Here is a 12,117-nt window from a genome sequence, read left to right on the forward strand (position 1 = left end):
CTTTTTATTAGTCTATAATACACTTTAGATTCATTTATTTGTGTTGCAGCTTTGTTTATTTGTTATTTGTATTGATTAAGCGTTTCTTCTATAAATTAACATATTTTGTGGGTATTATTTGTGTATGATTAGCCATGGCCGATGAAGATGAGCCATACTCTCCTAGTTTTAGTTTTCTTGTCACTCTGGCCGGCATGTCACACGAGTAGATGGGCTCGTTTTTGTCTCAATTCACACCAGAGCAGATCGCGACGGTACATCACCTTTGGGCAGCAAGTCCCTCTAGACCTACTACGGCCGACCCTATGCCCGGGACTAGTGTGGTCCCTACACCGAGCGGCCCCACATCTTAGTCTAGTGTGCCCCCTACACCTAGGACTCGTGTGCCCCCTACACCAACGGGTGTTTCATCCTCGAGACGAGGTAGGCGTTGTTCTGGAGGCGATGGTTTCTGTGGTAGCGGTTCTATCGATGCATCCACACCATCAAGAGAGCGTCCACCACTCAGTAGATAGTTCACCAATTGGCACACCACGTACACCTTGGGGATCACACGAGCATGATCCTAGCAAGGTGTACAAGAGCAGGGATGGGGCTGTTGTGGCGGATAGGGTCGGAAAGGCCACGCGTAAGAGGATTCGGCAGCTCTATACCATTCAGTTTGGTCACTGTGTGATGGATGTTTGGGATAATCTTGATCTTGAAAGAAAGAATTACATCGTTGAGGCCATTCACAGAGAGTACAGGCCAATAGAGGGGTATGATCCAATCTCGAATCCCTCGATTTTGAGCGTGGCGAAGGCCACAATGTCACACCGTTGATCAGAGGTGAGAGACAGGTACAATGCCGACAGTCCAAAGCCAGCATGGTTGGACGCAGAGGAGTGGGTGGGGATTGCACGAGAGACACAAGACAATCCTGAGAGTTTGCAGCAGCAGAGAGATGCAGCCAGAGCACGTTTGGAGTCTGTTGGAGCGTCACATCTTGGGAGTGGAGGCTACGACATGCTTCGATATGAGTTTGTAAGTATTATACGTATGCTTTAAATTATTGAAAATATATATGTTATTTGAAGATTTATCTAATGATTAAATCATAATTTTGCAGGAAGTTATCGTGAAGCGCCCTCCGACACACCCAGAGGAGAAGTATGGGTACAAGCATGGACTTGTGGCCCTTTTGACCCAACTGCAGTAGGAGGGAGAGGATGTCGATTGGGAGGCACTACCATGAGGGTCTTCTTGATACAGTCTTACCCAGTCATCTTTATACAGTCTTCTTGATACAATCTTTTTTTGTAGTTATGGTCTTCTTGATACAGTCTCACTCAATGATTGTTTGCATATGTACAATTTTGTAGTGCTTATGTTTATGGTTTATGGTTATGTTTATGGTATGGCACATATGTTATGGTTAAGGTTTGGTAGTCAAGTTAAGGTTATGGTTTTGCTATGATGGTATGGCAATCATGTGATGGTTATGGTTATGGTTGTGCAATGATTGTATGGCTGTTATGGTTATGGTATGACAAGCAGGTTATGGTATGGCAAACAGGTTATGTTTATGGTTTTGCAGTTTTCGACTCAAGTTTTAATTATGGTTATAAAATCTTATGTTGTTATACCATGATCAAGATTTTGATTTTGTGGTTATGTTATTCATACAATTTTGCTAATTGCCATACACTCGCTCTTTAGCGTCAGCTTGTAGGTGGAGTGCGGTTGCTTGTGAACTCTTCCTTTGGGCAGAGAGGGTTGTTTTCTTTTACTGCAGTACATGCAGCATCAGTTCCCAGCCCTCTCTGCCCAAAACAAATTTACAGGTTTGGTCGTTGGTACAGAGTATGGTACAGGAGTCGGTATAAACCTCGAAGGATGCGTCGGAATATTCTTTACAATTATCAGTGCTGATTTCTAAGCTGATTCCGATGCAAAGTATACCGCTTATATCGACGATACGAAACCGACGTCTTTTTCGAGGCCTATTTCAGCGCTTTTTAGTTTTAAAACTAACTTTATCTCGTCGGTATCTGCGCCGATTTCTGCGTGACGTGTTGTAGTGTGCCCTTCGAGTTAACATTCTCATTAGGGGGAAACATCTGCACCATCACTGCTATCTGAGTAGTCCTCCTTACCCTGATGTAGCACATCATTGAGGGCCTTCGCAAGGAATTCATCAATTCGTACTTCACTTGTGACATCATTCTTTACATCCACAATTCGTATCATTTTGTGCTTTTCCTTAAGTGCAGAGGCATGAGCATCCATCGCTAGATGCTCGAGGAATAGCTATGAAGCATGCACTATCATACTACTTGCTTTGACTACAACTACGCGAGAATCCTTGTCTAGCTTAAGGATTCTTTTCACTGTGGTAAGAGAGAAGGCCAGTTCCCCACTCTCTTACGATCCATTACCTCCATCTTTCTCATTGTCGTGGGCATCTTTAGCTTCATATATTGTCATGCATTGTTAACCTCAACATTCGTAGACTCAACCATCTCCACCTGCAAAGAGAAGCTTGGTGTTGCATGTACTCCTTGTCTCCATTTCTATTGGGACTTCCCCTACCACGGGATTTCTTCGTGCGAGCATGGTCTGCTCAGAAGCTTGAGCCTCAAGCCCTGCCACTAGTAGAAGGTAGAGAAAGAGCCACACCTAAGACGTAGGGAGAAGAGAGTCCTTATATCTCTGCTTCTCTTCATCAGAAAGAAATCACTATAGCTCACTGAGGGCTTTGGTGAGGCAGGGAGCGAGATAGATTGACCAACATCTTTAAGGAGAGCTTTGGTTAACTCTTTGTATTCCTTGCAAAAAGAGAAATAAGCCATAGATAGCAAGCTTGTACTGTCAGGTCTTAGAGGGGAGAGTTAAGCGCAGAGGCATTGGTGGCAATGGTTTTTAAACTTTTGCACTCACACGTGGCTCTTGTCCATGTTTGGGCAATGTGAAGGGGTCCATAGATAACACGGTCCCACCCATAAGGGATCAATGGTCCACTTTACAAGGCTCCAGCAAGGGGTCATCTTGATTCTTTGTGGTTGAATTGGGTTTGTGAACTAGGTGTAAAATGTGCACGTCATGGAAATTGTTGCAGCTATTGTGAGTTGCATGTCAAGTAAATGTGAACTCAACGGACGTTATGAGAAGTGTTTCATGGGTGACCTGAGTGTTCGTGTGCATTCCATATTTTTTGAGTGTATGTGATGCCTTGGACTAAATGTGGACACAGTAGACATTGTGAGCTATGTGTTCATAAGTGAACTAAGTGTGTTTGTATGTGAATAGTATGTGAACGTTGTCGGCAAAGAGGCCACAACATCCAATTTATGGTGTAACTTTCCTATACCAAATCACACAAGCACACCAATGCCAAATGGTAAAGCAATTGATTTGGATAGGGTAGATTATGTGACAGGAGCCCTTCAACCCACCATATATTCCCTCCCCTAGCAAGTGGAAAGTTAAATATCCCTTTCATCTTCAGCAAAGTGTTGGTTGAGAGGTATCATTTCGTGTCAGGGGCAATGTCAGAACAAGGGTAGGACCAAGGGGGGGCACGCTCAGCTAGGCATGCTAAGAATAGAGGTTTCCTAAAGATAGCTTATGGAGTCTATAAAAGGGAGTCGTTGGGTAGAGAATAGGCATGCAGAGTTCCCCTTCTCCTTTCAGTGGCACGTAGCACACTCAATTTCTAGGGAGGAGAACCTTTGCATACGCATTTGTGGTTGGGGTGAACTATGGGAAAAAAATCTTATGAGGAGGGAGAGTTGGAGGTGACCTGCACGAAAGACAAGAGCTATGGAAGTAACAGCATGCGCCTTGGTGTCATGGCCGTTTTTTGCTTCATGGTCGTCACCTCGCATGGGCCATAGTGAGATATGCAAGTGGTTCTTCTCTCTTGTGTTTTGCCGAATAAGCCACCATAGCCAATTTTGCATGCTTTCATAAGGAGACACCCTTGGCCACCTATTTTTGTGATATTGGCCAAGTTTATGGCTTAAGGGGATTCCCACAAGGAGCCACAAGTTTTGGGCAAGTTTTAAAAGGACTATAGAAGCTGCTGGAAGAAGTAGAAAAAAGAGGTGAGAGATGATTGAAAGAAGAGTTTACAGTAGGAGGGGTTTGAAAGAAAAACAGGTTACACGTAAGTCCACGAGTATGTATTGCAACCTTGGCCAAAGCGAATGCACACATCAATGAGGGTGTTCAATGTTGAGAGGTGTTGAAGGAGGCCAAGATGTGATGCTGCCATTGGTTCACAGGGAGGTTAGTGCTTGTTATTGCTTGGCCAAAGCTAATGCCCAGATTGGTGAGGGTGTTCAAGTTTTTGAAGGAGACCAAGATGTTAATCTCTTGCTGCTTCATAGGGAGGTTGGTGCTTGTTATTTTTTGGCAAGATGTGGTGCTATTGTTTACTTGTCAACAAGGTGAAGTGGACCACATTTAGCACGAGAATTTTCCATGGTCCACTTTTACGTGCTTGGTTGTGGTTGTTGTAGTTATGTCTGGTTGTAACTCCATCACGAGTTTTCATATGCCCAACCTACTCTATCAACTGTGTGAAGGCATGTAGACACACATTTACCATAGGGAAATCAAGCTAACGACGGCTAGCATCTACAGCATGATCTCGTCTACCTTGGAGAGGAGGGTGCTCGTCTCCAGATGATTGGCTGCAGAGCCGTTAATATAGGAGTGCAAGGCACATGCATGAGAGATGAGAGAAACAAAAGGGAAAGCACAAGGGGGCTTGGGGTTGCAGGTGGACAGGTAAGTAGGATGAGTTGTAGGTGGGCAGGAGTGTGGTGTTTGCTCACAACACGCAAAAGAGGATGCTGGCGGATGAGATGTAGGTGTGAGAAACAAGAACAACAAGAGGGAATCACAAGGGAGATTGGGGCTGTAGGCGGTACATGGAATGAGTTGCAAGTAGCATGGAAGCCGGCGAACAAAAATCAAGAGAAAATGCTAGCGGGTGGAAGTGTGGTGCTGACAAACAAAGTGCACAGAGGATTGCAGGTGAGCGAACAACGAAAGGAGCAAGAACAAAAAAAGGAACCGATGTGAATAGCTGGGACCTTCAAGATGCCAAGGCCCTCATTGAACATGTGTAAGGGGTGGCTATGGCAACACCGAGGCTACGGAGGATGGACAATTGCAAAGGAAGAGAGTCGTAGGAAGTTGTAGAAGTACTTGACAACACATCATATCTCCCAAACTCCCACCAACCTTTGACAAAGGGTCCAACAACACAATCCAAACATTAAAAGGGATTAGGGAGGGTTCACATAGTCTAAAACAAGAACTAAGAAGAAACATTGTAGCCGGAAGTGGTAAAAAGATGGTGAACAATGAAGAAAAAGGAGGAGAGGTGTGGTTGCTAAAGGAGAGTGAAAAAATTGAGAGAGTAATCATAAAAAAAGTGAAAGTAATAGTGACAAGTGCTGGTTGTACATTTACGCGTATAAGAAAACCCTAAGAAGCTTGTTGTTTAAGAAAAAATATATAAGCGACTATGTCTTGCCAAAACATGGCGAAAAAAGTGTGTATGTTGTTTTGAGAGAGAGAGAGAGAGAGAGAGAGAGAGAGAGAGAGAGAGAGAGAGAGAGAGAGAGAGAGAGAGAGAGAGAGAGAGAGATGAAGGGGATTGGGGGGAGCACCACAGACGGAGAGTGAGAGAGAGAGAAGGAGAGACACACACAATGTGGGTGGGGAGACTCAAAGAGTGAGCAGCCCCCTATACACTTATGCTATGTATAAGGTATACAAGTCAGTGGGTGCCCAGACTCTGGGCGGTCGGGCAAGGCACAGACACCTATACCCCAACAACCTCCCACTTAAAGGCGACTGTGCCTTTAAGCAAGAGAACCTAGTCTAAAGACTACAAAAGGCGAGAGAAAACCGCTCTCAACCGATGCCCACTGGCTGGCTGTGATCGTGTGCATCCGGCTGTCCTGCTCCCGTGTAAGTCCATACACCACCAGACGTACCGCACACGTACTGCAAGTATGTACGCAATACCTGCATATCTCCCTCGTGCACTATGCCATCATCAGTCAACAGACGACTGACAACCCCAACTGCAAATGCTCCCACTGCAGCTGCGATATCTGGTCTCAAGATCAGCATCTCATACATGAGACCACCGAATGCCGATGCAATGCTAGCGGGCCCTGCTAGCTCTACGGAGCATGCATCAACATATATATCCCTGGAAATAGGCATCTCTGACTGACAAGGCGTGTCAGCCACATGCATCTCCTGACTGTCCTCAAAAGACGCATCAACCTGTCGTGCAACCTCAGAGCAAACCAGCTGCTCTAGGTGTCTGCTGGAAGACATATCCTGCACAACTATATCCCCATGCTCACTATCGAGCATAGAAAGGAATGACTGCATAATCGCTGACATCTCAGCCTCCTCTGCAATCATCCACTGAAAACATGACCACTCAATCTGTTGTGACTCACTAGAGCTCTCATGCTCTAACTCCGTATGCATAGACTCTTGCACAACGTCCTCCTGTCGTGACTCACTAGAGCAAGACCGCTCTACCTGTCTATCCTGCATAGAAGTATCTCGCACAACTGACTCTCTGCTTTGCTCGGTCACTAGCAAAGCATGCATGTCTGACTCTGTCACCTCTGTGTGTGACTGCTCAAGTCGTGCCCCAACTGTGTGCACAACGAGCTCACTACTCTGCACCCCATGCAAAGCACCCTGCAACCCATGAGCAAAAGAGACTCGCCTGCTCTCTCGCTCTCTATGTGGATGCATGATCATAGAGACAACACCGTCTCTCCCGTGATCCACATGCAATGGGTAACCTGTACCACTCCTGGCACCTCTCGCAATCACTAGCGAACCCAAATGCATCACAAAATCTCGCTCTCGTAGCGAAATCTGACATCCACAATCTCTAAGCTGACCAATCGAGATCAAACTCACTGTCAAATCTGGTACATAGCGCACATGTCGTAACAAGTAAGATGCACCACTCGGTAATGACAGTCTCACATCTCCTGCACCTGCTATCGCATGCACCGATCCATCGGTCAAACGTACACTGCCAAGCATCCCGCTAGAATAGCTACAAAACCATGCATGATGCGGCGTGACATGAAACATAGCATCTGCGTCTAGCAACCACTGCGAAGGGAGTGCACTATCCACATGTATAGCATCTCATGCATAGCTCGAGGTAATAGTGACATCCCCGTCACTTTTATACTCCGACACTACATGTGCCTCAACTATCAAAGCAACTGAGTCCATGGCATCACTACATACATCTCTGAGACTGCCATGTCTCCTACGATGTCGGATACGACGAAAACAACGCCGTCTAACGTGTCCAGAATGACCACAATACCAGCATGTCACCTGTCGGCGTGCTCGTGAATGTACATGTCTCACACGAGTCCATGATGACTCAGATCTATCATACATATCATGTAATCTGCGCCAAAGTGCTCTCGAAGTAGTCTCATACATGACAAGAGCATATATAGATTCCGCAAGGTGCAAAGAGAGTGTAGATAGTGCCATCTCCTCTAGCTCTTGCCACTGATCGTCAGACATGTTTGAAGGTCTACTTGCATCACCACTCAATGGTCGATGCAACCCTCGCTGTGTCAGTGCATCAAGCATACAATCTCTCCATGCCGCAAAGTCTGACCCATCAAACACGCACATCTGTGAGAGGTCACAATCTGATCGATCACCTGTCTCTGCCATGAGCACAATGTAGCAAACTAGAAAGCAAAACCATCTCACCAACAACACCTGAAAACTGTCTACCAATATGGCCAGAAACATAATGTAAAACCTGTGAGACACACTCCAAAATAGAGCTCCCACAATGTCAATACAAGTCAGCCCTAAACTGGCTCGAATCGCATCAACAAAAGTCTGCAAATATGGCTCAATCGCGCATAAATATCTGACAAAATTTTGGCAGAGTCTCCTTTGTAACTGGAGCAAAATCTCAACAGTAAACCTCAAAGAGACAATAATATATGCCACAATGGCCAATCCGGGAATAAACTCGACCGGAATCACCTCACAAAGTCATACATATGAGCATACCCGCTCTTGCCGGAGTACCACTCGACGGCACCTCAAATGACATACATGTGAGTGATGATTGCTGCCAAAATACCTTTCAATCGATGACCAAATGTCTGCCAGATAACTATAGCAACATTTCGCAAAACCTTGCAAGATCTGTCGCTATGCGCAATGCGAAATACCGCACACAAGGGCATACACAAGTGACTCCAAACTCCAACCAAATGATGACTAAAAATCACCTGTCAAAGTGGGAGTAAACTCAACCACTAAACTGTCAAAGAGCAACCTACGGATACGTAGAAGCTATGGCAAGAACTTGGATAAAATCCAACAGAGTTTCTTCTATAAATTGAGCCAAATCTCAAATAATCTCAGCCATAAACAAATACACAAATCCATATATGGCATACATAAACCGCCAAGACCATGGCAACATAGCTCACTCTCGCATGAGTGGCTCTCTAGACAAATGCATATCCAAAAACTTGTGTACACCTATGAATTTGCTGGTTGCTGCAGAAAATACTCCGTGTGTGTGAGATATACCAAAAACAGTGTTTTTGGGACCTGAAAGTGCACAAATAAACCTGCTGCTGTACCTGCTATAATTCAAAGCAGAATTTCAGCAAATAGACATCACCATCCCGTCCAGAGCGTGCCAAAACCCAGACCTAGACTCCTGGATCATGTAGATCTGACTCTGTATGACGGAGCTACGCAAAAAACTGCGTTTTAGAGCCCGAAAATGGCAAAAACGAGCTGCACACAGTCTTGAACCTGCTCCTGCTCCACTCTACGTGATGCAATGTCCTCTCAATGCAAGCTCCAACGCAAGAGCTCTGCCACAACAGCATCCAAGCACTCGAATGTCAAGCTCTCCTCCGCCGAGCACTTCTCTAACGAGCTCCACTGAGCTCAAAAGCTCCTCTCACCAAGGAAGCCGCAACCGCCTCCTCGACCAAGCTTGACCACACCAAGCTCCTAAGCTCCAAAGACAATGCTCCTCAAGCTAAAATCGCTCTCCGTGAAACTCCGCGATCGAACTCCACCGTCGAGAGCGAGCGAGCTATCGCCTCGAAGCTCTCAAAGCCGTCGTGCTCTCCGCGGTCACCATAGCTCTGATACCAATTGAAGGGGATCGGGGAGCACCACAGACGGAGAGTGAGAGAGAGAGAAGGAGAGAGACACACGATGTGGGTGGGGAGACTCAAAGAGTGAGCAACCCCCTATACACTTATGCTATGTATAAGGTATACAAGTCAGTGGGCGCCCAGACTCTGGGCGGCAAGGCAAGGCACAAACGCCTATACCCCAACAAGAGAGAGAGAGAGAGAGAGAGAGAGAGAGAGAGGGGGGGGGGGGGGGATGTAGCCAAAGATTTACACCAAACGCTTTTTGCTTAATAGCTCATCAGTGTTGTAAACCATACTGAAGAAAGGGATAAGGTTTAAATAACGAAGTGGAGGAACAAGTTTCCATTCCCCAAAAGGGTACAAGATTTAAGAAGGATAGAAACTCTTTTTGGAGGGAGAAGTTTATACAATCTAGGGGTTGTAAGATCGCAGGGTCTCAACCATGCAACTCATTACCCAACCTCACCATATATAGGCTCCTAGCCTGCTAAATATGGCACATGTTGATCGCATGTGAGTATTGGCCCTTGGCCTACACAATCTTACCCTAGGCTTGACATTTCTCGCCCCTTGGAGAAGTGTTTTCGTACTCGAAAACAAAAGTGGTGATATCTTCATAAGAACACCAATGTTTTCTTTAGTGGTATCCTTCATGGATCCAACTTTTCGTTTGATTGGAATACGACCCTCAGTACGAGGGTCAATGGAATAACATCTTTGACTTTCCACATTGTTGTCCATTTGCAACAATTTTGTGAAACTCCCCCATATTTAACATAATGTATAGACTCTATTTAGAACTAGCTTGAGTATACTAAATGAGTTAACGCAACAAGGAGGTGTCGCAAAGAATCCCTCTTCTCACTTTCCATGAAAATAACATGCTTAAATAACTCATCAACAAAGCTTAAGTCCTTGACTTGTTATCTTATCGCATGAGTAAACAACCCCACCATAACTACTCTTCCAGGTTGAGAACCTAACTTAAGAATGAAGAGACTAAACCTAGTCGCAAAGATACATTATCTTATGGTAAGCAAACTCCAACTAGAACGATGCATGCTTTCTAATTGGATTGCTTGGTGCTAACGTACACGCTGCGCATATCCTTTAGCACAAGATCACACTTGTAGTTTGCCTATCTTGTTTGGATAAATGGCAGTACTGAGGTGTGTTTTCCCACCATTTAGAGACAATCTTCCAAAATGATTGTCGATGCTTTCCCCATTGCAACTACTTAACCGTTAACTCGGGTCCAACCTCGAGGACATATTCAACTATCTGAGGGATGAGATTTGAGGGCCTTGCCGAGATCTTTACGTTGTCCATTATGCAATTGGCATTGTCAAATTCAACAATTCTTGCCCAACTAGCTAATCAATTGCTTGGCATGGGCCTTCGTGGACTTACGATCATGTCATAATGCTTTTGTCTAGCTTTGTGTTCCCCTAGCATGTAGAACGAAGAAGACTTGTAGCCCTCTTACTTAGAGATTTCTTTACTGATTCCCAAATATTGTTGAGAATTTTGAAATTTGTATTGGGCGTTGGCAGGTTGCTGCAAGCGGCAACGCAGAAGGACAAACATGATTGTAGCATTTTGCATACTGCCCAAAACGAGCTGGTCATGAAGCAAATTCTGCCCTACATGGCGGCGTGAGTTCATAGATGTCGTCTACTCAGGATTTTGTAGTGCTCTATCTTGTCTCTCTGCCCTCCTTAGGGTTGTTTCCCAGTCCTTCGGCCATGAAATTCTTGATGAGTAGACTAAGGGGGTCCTAGAGGTGGTCCTGCATTTGTGTTTCCATGAAGACCTTGACAAGATTAAGGGAGAAAACCAAGCCGAACAGCCATGCCTCTTCCATGCTGTGAGAGAGAGAGAGAGAGAGAGAGAGAGAGAGAGAGAGAGAGAGAGAGAGAGAGAGAGAGAGAGAGAGAGAGAGAGAGAGAGAGAGAGAGAGAGAGCATGCAAAGCCTTGTAAGGCAGCTTTTTCCTTCCTCCATAGCTCCCCTCTCCCCTGACTCTGATACCAATGTAAGGTCGCATGGACTCAATCATGCAACTCTCCACCCAACCTCATCAAGCCTACTAAATATGGCACCCCTTGACCGCATGTGAGTCTTGGGCCTTGGCCTGCTCGGTCCTAGGCTTGATAGGGGTTGGTGGTGCCTTCAAGAGAGGAATTTAATACAATTAAGGATGTACCCTTCCATAAAGATGAAGAAAAAACAAGGGTAAAGGGGAACTAAAGAAAGAAAAGATAGGACTACTCCAACATAAGGAGAGCCTCTAGGACTTTTATTACCAAAAATAGGTATAGGAGAAGGGGTGTCCATGGAAGTGTGGTAACACCTCATCCGGGCAGAGTCAAGGAGGATGCTTGGCTACCACTGTTTAAAGGGTGTTGAAAAAAGAAAGGGTGGAGGTTGTCCATGGAAAGGAGTTTGTCAAGGTTGGGTGAGTTCAACCAACAAATTACCGCTTTGGGAAGATGTGACCGTTTGAGATTAATGAATAGCCAGTTGAAGAGGTTTTTATTGATGGAACTGGCCAAGTTGAGCCGGCCTATATGGGGTGAAAAAGAAACTTCGACAAGGGTGGGGTGGGTGTGTTTTAGATTTCTTTTCAACGAGCAATGATTTAGAATTGTAAGAAATGTAGAGAAAGCATGCCATCAAGAGAGGGGAGTGATATCCTTTTGCTCTTAGTTTAGAGAAGAACAAGTTGCTAATAGAGATGAACCTTGAAAGTGAACTCTCTAATGATGTATCTTTTAAGCTCAGAAAGGTTAAAGACAAATTTCAGATGTGTGGGGCGCCAAGATTTGCCCTCCCCCCCCCCCCCCCCCGCCCCCTCCCCCACCTACGGTAGATTATAAAAATAAGTGGGGTTTACCCCTAGTCTATAC

General features: G+C 45.3%; 1 pseudogene; it reads right to left on the minus strand.

Moving 5' to 3' along the window:
* Positions 1-2,015: 2,015 nt before the first annotated feature.
* LOC147440940 (uncharacterized) lies at positions 2,016-2,831 on the minus strand (annotated as a pseudogene).
* Between the last annotated feature and the right edge of the window lie 9,286 nt (positions 2,832-12,117).

The sequence above is a fragment of the Adiantum capillus-veneris genome, chromosome 15 (assembly GCF_014529385.1).
Source record: "Adiantum capillus-veneris isolate H3 chromosome 15, ASM1452938v2, whole genome shotgun sequence".
NCBI classification, from domain to species: domain Eukaryota; kingdom Viridiplantae; phylum Streptophyta; class Polypodiopsida; order Polypodiales; family Pteridaceae; genus Adiantum; species Adiantum capillus-veneris.